Genomic DNA, 9,064 nt, shown 5'->3' with positions numbered 1-9,064 from the left:
TATAACAACACTAATTAAATAATCCAAACATACCAAAAACATACCAAAACCATGCTCTGACAACGAGCAAAGGACATGAGATATGTTAGCAGCAGGTTAAATAGTAACAATAGTAATAATAAAGAGATTGATAACTATATAGATTCAAAATATTCACATGTATGATTTTTTTTAAAGCCAGACTTTAAGACTCTGTCTGAAAGAGAAACATGTGGTACATTTTATTTTATTTTAATTGGAAGTATGTTCCACAACTGAGAAGCTCTTACAGAAAAAACATAATTGGCTGAATGAAGTGGACCTGAAAGTGATTTCACAGTGGAGTCAGTGGATCTTGTAGATCTGTTGTTTGGATCTTTCTGCTTAATAAAAAAATACCTAATGGTGGAAGAGCTTTTCCATTTCAGTTACTAAACATCAAGCAGGCGTCATTTTTTTTATCATATTTGCGCAAAATATCACAGTGGTGGTATGTATTAGGTTTTTTTTTCTAACACTTTATTTGCCTGCTTATACAGGGAAAGAATGGGCTTCAGTGTTGTACTGTGTTGTCATACAGTATGTTAAGTGAGAAATTATCATTGAGTTTATATATAATTTTGCTGCTGTAGTCTGCATTATGGGGGACTTGTAGATTGTATGCACAAAACATTTCTGTTTTTCCAATTTTTTCCCATTCATTTCATTTGGTAAGATATTTTTCACTGAAGACCTTGAGAGAATTTTTATTTTATTTTATTTTTTTATTCACATACCAAGTGCCTCAAAAGTCACCAAGTTTCATACCATTCTGTGGAAAAGCTATAATAAATAATATATATATATATATATATATATATATATATATATATATATATATATATATATATATATATATATATATTAGGGGTGTAACGATACGCGTATTCGTATTGAACCGTTCGGTACGACGCTTTCGGTTCGGTACGCGGTACGCATTATGTATACCGAACGGTTCGTTGGAGTAATTAATTATATTTGAAAAAAAAAAAAAAAGAGAGAGAGAGAAATATAATGATATGCGTTCAACAAGGTAGCCCAATAACCCAAACAACGTAACAGGCAACGCCCCTGACACTCCCGAAGAAGAAAAAAACACCATCTTATATGTTTATGTTAGGCTACTCAGCAGGCGCTCGCTCACTCAGTACGCCCTGAAGGCTCGTTGCAAAATAGCCAATGCGTTTAACAGACTAGAAATGAGAAGATCCTCCAATAACCAACAGGTCTGGTGTTTGGGTGCACTTTGGATTCCCTTTAAGCTATAATAGTGATGGCAAGAGAGTGGTGGATAAATAAACAACGGTATGTCGCATCTGCAACATGACAGGGTACACCAGCGGGAATAAAAAAAAAAAAAAAAAAACACCAGCGTGAATATCTGGGATATATGCGTCAGTACTATCTGGGAAAAGACGAAAAAAAGGAGAAACATGCACGCAGCAAACTATCCCTGCAGCATTTAGAAACTATAGCTTACAGGGAATCCAACCCAAACACCAGACCTGTTGGTTATTTTAGGATCTTATATTTCTGGTCTGTTAAAGGCATTCGACATTTTGCAACGAGCCTTCAGCGCGTGCTGAGTGAGCGAGCGCCTTAGGGGCCGTTCACATATCGTGCCTAAAAACGCATGGAAAACGCTAAGCGCGTCTTTCTCCTCCTTTCCAAAGCGCTTGGGCAGAAGCGCTCATGAGGCGTCTGTCTTTGCTAAGCAACAATGACGTGCTCTCTCCATGAGACGCGGAAATTTCAGCGAAGGATAAATGGATTTGCAGCTCTAAAAATCGCTTGCAGTAGCTCTGCTACTAAATTTATTTCAAAATTGCAATCCATATACAACTATGATCAGCTGATCCTTCATCTTGGCTGAGCTCTCAACGTTGTTATGGGAAAGGATGAAGCTGATTGGTTGGTTCTTGTCACATGACCCGCGGTGCGCTTGCGGCATTCTGAAAAGTTGAGATGTTTTTACATTTTGCTGTATCTAAAACGTATCGAACCGAACCGAACCGAACCGTGACATCAGTGTATCGTATCGAACCGAACCGTGAATTTTGTGAACCGTTACACCCCTAATATATATATATAATTAAAAAAAAACCGCACAAGGGTTTTAAAACAGAAAGAAAGAAAGAGAGAGTAAGTGAGAAGACAATGAAGACCTGAAATTCCAAAGACATATATTCTAACCTTGTGTCCAGGAGCAGGACGAATAAGTGAAGTCAAACTGAATTAAACATGAGACCCTAGTGTCACACCACAGATGTCAGTGAATTTGGATGGGTGTCTCTGCGTGATCCAGTGGGGCAGAGGCTCATTCGGGCAACAGCTGCATCTGGAGAGGACGAGTGTGTGTCTCGTGGTTCCTCTAGGGTTCATGATGAGGAAATCAGCAGCTGCCAGTGATGAACATCAAAGTGGAGCATTCCGTAAATTATTCATGCTGTTCTGAGCTGCTGAGTGTGTGCTTTTAAAGTTATATCCAGACTGGAATGTTTTAACCTGCAAAATCATTTCATTGAACTCATGCTAATATATAAATTATGCATTTGCTTATTATTAATAGTTTAATGGAACTTAAATGTTCAGATGTAATAGGCTTTTTGCGTTCGAAGAATAAGTGTGACTCTCAAAATGTTCTCTTCATACTTTATGTGAGAAAATAACCAAAGTTAAGCAACTTTTCTATAGCAATAACTGTGAATAACCCTGTAACCATAGTGACAGTCACTAAAGTAAATGTCAGCGATAGTGGCATTCATAGCACCATAAAGTCTTATCGCAACTGACATGACATTATTAAATAAACGAGTATAGTGGGGGTGTAAATTAATCCGTCTAATCTTAATTAACCAAGTAGAGTGCAGCATTCAAGTCGTGCCCAGAACACAAAACTGTGACTGGATCTAACACATTCTGATGACACCACTACTGTCCAGTGAGTTACAGGATAAAAAAAAATAAAAAAAATAAAATAAAAACAGCACACACTAGACAGGCATGTATGACAGACAGCTAGTTGCCCGCTGCATTATTGCATTCACACAGCACAGGCTAACTGAACTCAAGCACAAAATTCATTTAACCCTGCTGTAAATGTAAGGGAGTGCCTTCAGTTACAGAATACAGTTGTCAGTCTCACTAATAACTAAACTGTGTGTGAATCAGGGTTGTGGACCATTCAGATCTGAATTGAGAATGTTTTTCAGATTCCAGTTTAATTGGGATTGACATTAAGGTCATACAATTGTAATGAAACAAATGAATTTAAAAGAAATTCATAAAACCAAAACAAGTATAATTTTTAACAAGTAAACAACATTTTGTCATAAACTCTATGGGCCCTATTTAAAGGATCTAAGCATATGGTCTAAAGCACACAGCACAGGTGCACTCAGGGCATGTCCAAATCCACTTTTGCTAGTTTAATGACGGGAAAAACGGTTGGTGTTCTCTTAATGAGTAATGGGTGTTTTGGGGCATAACGTGCCATAAACCAATCAGTCTCCTCTCCCATCTCCTATATCGACTCGAAAGGGTTAAAGGTCAGTTGCCTCCACGCCATGGCGGGTTCGCTATTTACATGGCAGATAAAAATGTGTCATTTTTAAAAAAAATTGTGTGCTGCTCCATATCGCTGTGTGTGAAATACGCAAAGTGCACGCGTGTTGTGCTACCATCAATAGGCGCATAATACTAACTTCCTCTTTAAATAACAAATATAAAATACTGTGCCAGACTTTAGGATAGGTTTTTTGTTGGTCAGCAGCACAGTCTATTTCAGCTGCCTCAAAATGGCAATGCACCCAAACACAGCTCGTTTTCAGACCAGCATGACCATGGGCGCTCAAATGGGCGCACATGCATTTACCATTTAAACAACGTGGTGCAGGATGGGAAAATGCCAACTGTGTTGGGCTGAAACTAGCAAAAGTACTTGCGTCACATCTCTATAGCTTGATGTCCTTTTTTGAAAGTTTAAAATAAAAGTAAAAACAAATTTCGTTTTCTAGCCTTTATTGGCTTTAAAGACAGATGTATGCATTTTATTTACCGGAATGCATTGCCCATTGAGTTCCACTTTGTCATTCTAATTCAAATTCTGATGAAACTTCCTGTGGACTGTGGCCAATTCAATTCAAATTTCAAATCATCAAAGGTGAGGGGTTTAATTATTAATTTAACAAAGTAAAGGAAGGTTTTTGGAGACAATGTTTATAAGCCTTATAGAAAGATTTATGAATTTTGTTTTCTAGAATGTATGTATCTATTGAATTGCAATTCGGAAATTTTCACTACTTGTCATTTCAAATTCCAATTCAACTTCTTTTCGGTTGTGGCCAGTTTCATTTAAATTCTAACTCATTGTTCAAAAATGAGTCAAGTCTTTAGTTCTGAATTTTGTCCTAACTTGGTGTGATCAATTGTATAATTATATTAGTGTCCACACTAACAAATGTTCTGTTTAAGTATAGGCTGCAATTTTGCTGTCTACTGCTTCAAATGATTCTGATTCTGGTTGGCTGTTAAATATTTTATCGTTTAACAGTTGGAAAAAAAAAGAATAATTTTGAAAGGCATTCCAACAGTTGTTCCTCTGTGCCATTATCATTATAGTTCTGATGAGGCTGTGCTCTTCTTTTAAGTTTAGAAAGATTTTTAAAACAATATCTTTGCTGTTATCATTATAGTTCTCATCCTTGATTTGAATGGACCTCTAATATTTCCAAATGAAAATTGAAGGGAAAAAAGAGTCGATAGGAAAGTAAGTGCGTGCTCGTTTTAGAGGTTTTCACACTGAGAACTGCAGGAAAGAAAAGCCTGCGGAGACCCCTGTGGCTTGATGTTTGTATCTCTCTCCAACTGACACCGCCCAACATTGCGTGGGTGGCAGCCTATCCCAGGATGCTTTGCAGTAACAGGGTTTCAAGCGCCAATGGCATACTTTTGAATCCAAATAACTTCTGTTAAAAGTTTGACTGTTTAGAGCTGTAGACCTAGTTTCTGGCTGTGTTTGTAATCGCTGTAACATGTTTATCTATGAATGTTTCATAACCCACAACCACACAAACAGCAAATAGCTCAGAATAGACCTAACGGAGATACAATATAGAGCACGACGGTGAGGATTCTTTGAAAAGTCATAGTTTAAAGAGAAAGAACACTGACCCTTGAATGTCACAACCTTTTTCGGTGTATCTTTTTGCTTTGGTGCAAAATAAGATGAATATTTGAATTTTTTCATTAGCCACAAGAAAATCATTCAGGATTCATCCTTCATAGGTATGAAAATGGAATCTATTCTAAAATCCCGATCACCTGCAACAAAGACAAATCACCAATATGATGTTTTTAATATCTCAGTTATTTCTCCTAGACATGTTCCATGGAGAGTTTTTCATGGGTTACATCAAACAAAATCATCTCGAATTCAGTCTGTGAAAGTATGTAAATGCATTTTGTTGAAAATAAAATGTCTTTAGTATCGTAATTGTTTCTCCAAGATGGCAATGAGATTAAATAGTGATCAAATGGCGGTTTTCGCTTATGCCTTATATAGTACTTCTAAGTAATTTTTCTCCTGAGAAAAAGACACAAGAAATTTCACATACTGTACTGTATGTCTCCTCCAGAAATTCTCAGTTTCTCAAACTGTGCTGATATTTGCCAAGATACTGTCTGCAATCAAAAGTCAGAGACCTCAATATGAACTCAAACATTTCTTATCAAATATTGGCAAAATCTAATTATCTTGGCTGCTTTCCACATTCATTTTTTTGCTCTATGTTTTGAAAGAAGGTTCTCATGCTTACCAAGGCTGCAGTAAGTCGATGTTTTGGGTATTTTTAATAATAACCAAATATTTTTAATAATTTTTTACATTTTTAATTTAAATAATTTAAGGAATTCTAAGAGAAACACCTGGCAAAGGAAATGAAATGAAATCCAGAGAACTTGCTCACTCATTCATGCTGTTCTGGCCCAATACAGTCCTTTTTTTTTTCTTTTTTCTTTTTTCTGACAGCATGGTAAATTTAAAGTGAAGGGACATTTAGAGTGGTAGTCACAGCCGTGAATCACGCAAGGCCAGTGTCCATGTGTGCTGCTGTTGACCTTTCACTGACTTCACTGCTTTCACACGCACAAATATGCAGATGCTAACAAAGAGAGAAGTGAAGGCATGTGAAAAGGCTGCTCTTAAAAGTAATGGATCAATGCACCAAGGCATATGTGAGATATCAGACTGATCTAAATGATCATGCATGCCTCTGTCTTCATTTCCTACATTCTCACTTTCCTGTAGAAGTAGATAGGAATTAGAGATTTCCACAATGAGATCAAACTATCTATAGCTGTCTAGATGTCTTTGCCAGAGGCATCGTGGAACTGCACTGAACAGTACACACCCACTCTGTGCAGCAAACACACTGTCCCTTATCAGTTTACTCTATAGTTGCCTGTGGAATACTAATGCACTCTTACTGCAGTCCTGCATGTGATGCATACAGAATAGAGCATGCATTATCTTTCTGTACATCCAGGTTACTAAACGGGAAGCTACATCACAGAAAAAGTGAGAGCGAGTGAGAGACATCAATGAATGTGATTGAAGAGAGATTAAAAATAGAGTCTATGTTGAATGCAGAGAAGAAAAATGTGTATATTAACATTGCATTTATTACAAAACATTAAAAGTGACATAGAATAAGTTTAATTGAAGTTAAATATAAAGTTTAAAAGATATATATTGTATTGCAGCTAATTGCCAAGGTAACATTTCTCACTTTCATGTAGTTGAACTTAATGTGCAATATCATGGGGCTAAAAAAATAAAATAAAGAACATCATTTTTTAAAACAATTAAACTTACTTTTGATTTTGGGTCAAATTATGACACATGCTTGACAGTTTTCTTTGAAAGGTACATCTATACATCTCTTAAAGTTGATCTTTTATAGTTAATGTGAAAATAATAAATATGTGTATAGATCAGAACATCCTTACTAATTATCCTGCCTGGCCATATTTGTGATTGATGGCATGGGCAACATCCAAACTTTTTAAATGGCACCCCAAAATTACAAACTATCATCATGAATCTTCCTTAAACAGCAGACCTACAGACTAAGTTTGCAGCTAAAGCTGTTGTGGTATTCATTCACATTGTTTGTAGTAGGGATGCATGATAAAAATCAGCTGATAATTAATGCGCATCATGTCAGTAAAGCTGGTTCTCTAATCAGCAGTAAATTCCATAAGGTGCGTGATTTCACATAGAGCACCTTTTACTGACAAGAGCTGTTGTTAACTGACAAACTGCGCAAATCCACGTTCATTATCAGCGTGGGTTTGTGCAGCTTGTCAGTTAACAACGGCTCTGTGTAGTAACAGCTGCTCAATGGCAAATCACACACCTGATGGAATTTACCGCTGATTAGAGAACCAGCTTTACTGACAAGATGCGCATTAATTATCGTCAATTTTTATCATGCACTCCTATCATGCACTCCTAGTTTGTAGATTATTTTGTAGAGTGATCTGATGCATTCTAAAAAATTGCTGAAAGCTTCATTGGCCAAAAAATTAACTTTTCACAAAAAACTGATTTCACTGTTTTTTGATCCTGACAAAAAATTACCAGCTTAAATTATGACTAATCATATCAGCAGCACATGTGAAAGTGTGAACGAGTCCTAGTCATTAAAATCATTATCATACTAATTAGATTGTAAGAGCAGACTGACTGCTGTAAAAGGAGGGAAGAAGCACTTATTATTGTTGTGAATTATTGTTCATTCTGTTAGCAGTGGTTACCCCCAAAGAAACACATGCAGCCATCATCACTTTACATCAAAATGGCCTCACTTGAAAGAAAATTGCTACAAAGAATATTGCACCTGAAATAACCATTTACCAGATCATCAAGATCTTCAAGCAGAGAATTTTGACTGCAGTGAAGAAGTCTTCAGGATGTCCCAGAGCATCCAGCAAGCGTCAGGATCGTCTCCTCCTGAGGATTCAGCTACAGGATCGTGTCTCCAGCAGTGCAGAGCTTGCTCAGGAATGGCAGCAGGTTGGTGTGAGAGCATCTGCACACACAGTGAGGCCAAGACTTTTGGACAACAGCCTGGTGTTAAGAAGGGCAGCAAAGAAGCCACTTCTCTCCAAGAAAAACATTCAAGGACAGATCAGTGGCCAAGCAACTCCCCAGATTTCAATCCCATAGCGGTCCTCAAAAGGCAAGGGGACCTTTCTTTTTGCCAATTTAAAGACTTTTAAAACATTAAGCTTATTGTTTTTTCCAGTATACCCCTGAAATGTGGAAAAATTAACTACAAATACTGTACTGAAGCAGCAAACTTTGCAAAACACAACATTTGTTAATGCCAGAACCTTTCACCATGACTGTACACCTGATGCATAAAATTGTACCTTCAAAATGAGTGGCCCCGATGCACAAGAGTAGATCCTTTCCAAAAAAAAATAAATAAAAAATACAACACCAGTTCAATCACCCAATGGTCAGTATCATGATTAGGCTGTCTAGCCCTCAGTTTAACATGCTCTGACACTGCATGGGCCAATGTTCTTATCATTTGCAGTCCGAATCGGCCCGTGGGTCTCGTCCTCTGTCTGCAGCCTTTGAACAAGAGACATCTGTCAAACATTTATCCCACACACATCTTCATCGACAGAGTGACAGGCCTGACTACAGCCACGGATTCCACATAGACTGCAATGTTCGATGGAACCACCTTTCAACAGTTTACATTCAGTTTACAGGCATGCAGTGTCGCGTTAGCAAGCAACAGAATTGTGTTGGTGGTAATGAAACATGAGGCTCTGCTGGGCGTGTACCTCAGGGAGCATGTGCCATATGTTTACTGAGGGGACTGAACCAATTAGGGTGCCACACAAGACTGTTCATCTAGACTGTCATGGTACTAAGATGTTTTTTGTTTTGTTTTTTTTATCTCAATGGTTTCCACCACCTGCTGTGATCATTAAGATAAATAATGCACCATGAATACAACGCCAATCG

Source organism: Carassius gibelio, chromosome A14 (genome assembly GCF_023724105.1).
Source record: "Carassius gibelio isolate Cgi1373 ecotype wild population from Czech Republic chromosome A14, carGib1.2-hapl.c, whole genome shotgun sequence".
NCBI classification, from domain to species: domain Eukaryota; kingdom Metazoa; phylum Chordata; class Actinopteri; order Cypriniformes; family Cyprinidae; genus Carassius; species Carassius gibelio.
The sequence above is the reverse complement of the archived record's forward strand: the minus strand, read 5'-3'. Positions refer to the sequence as shown.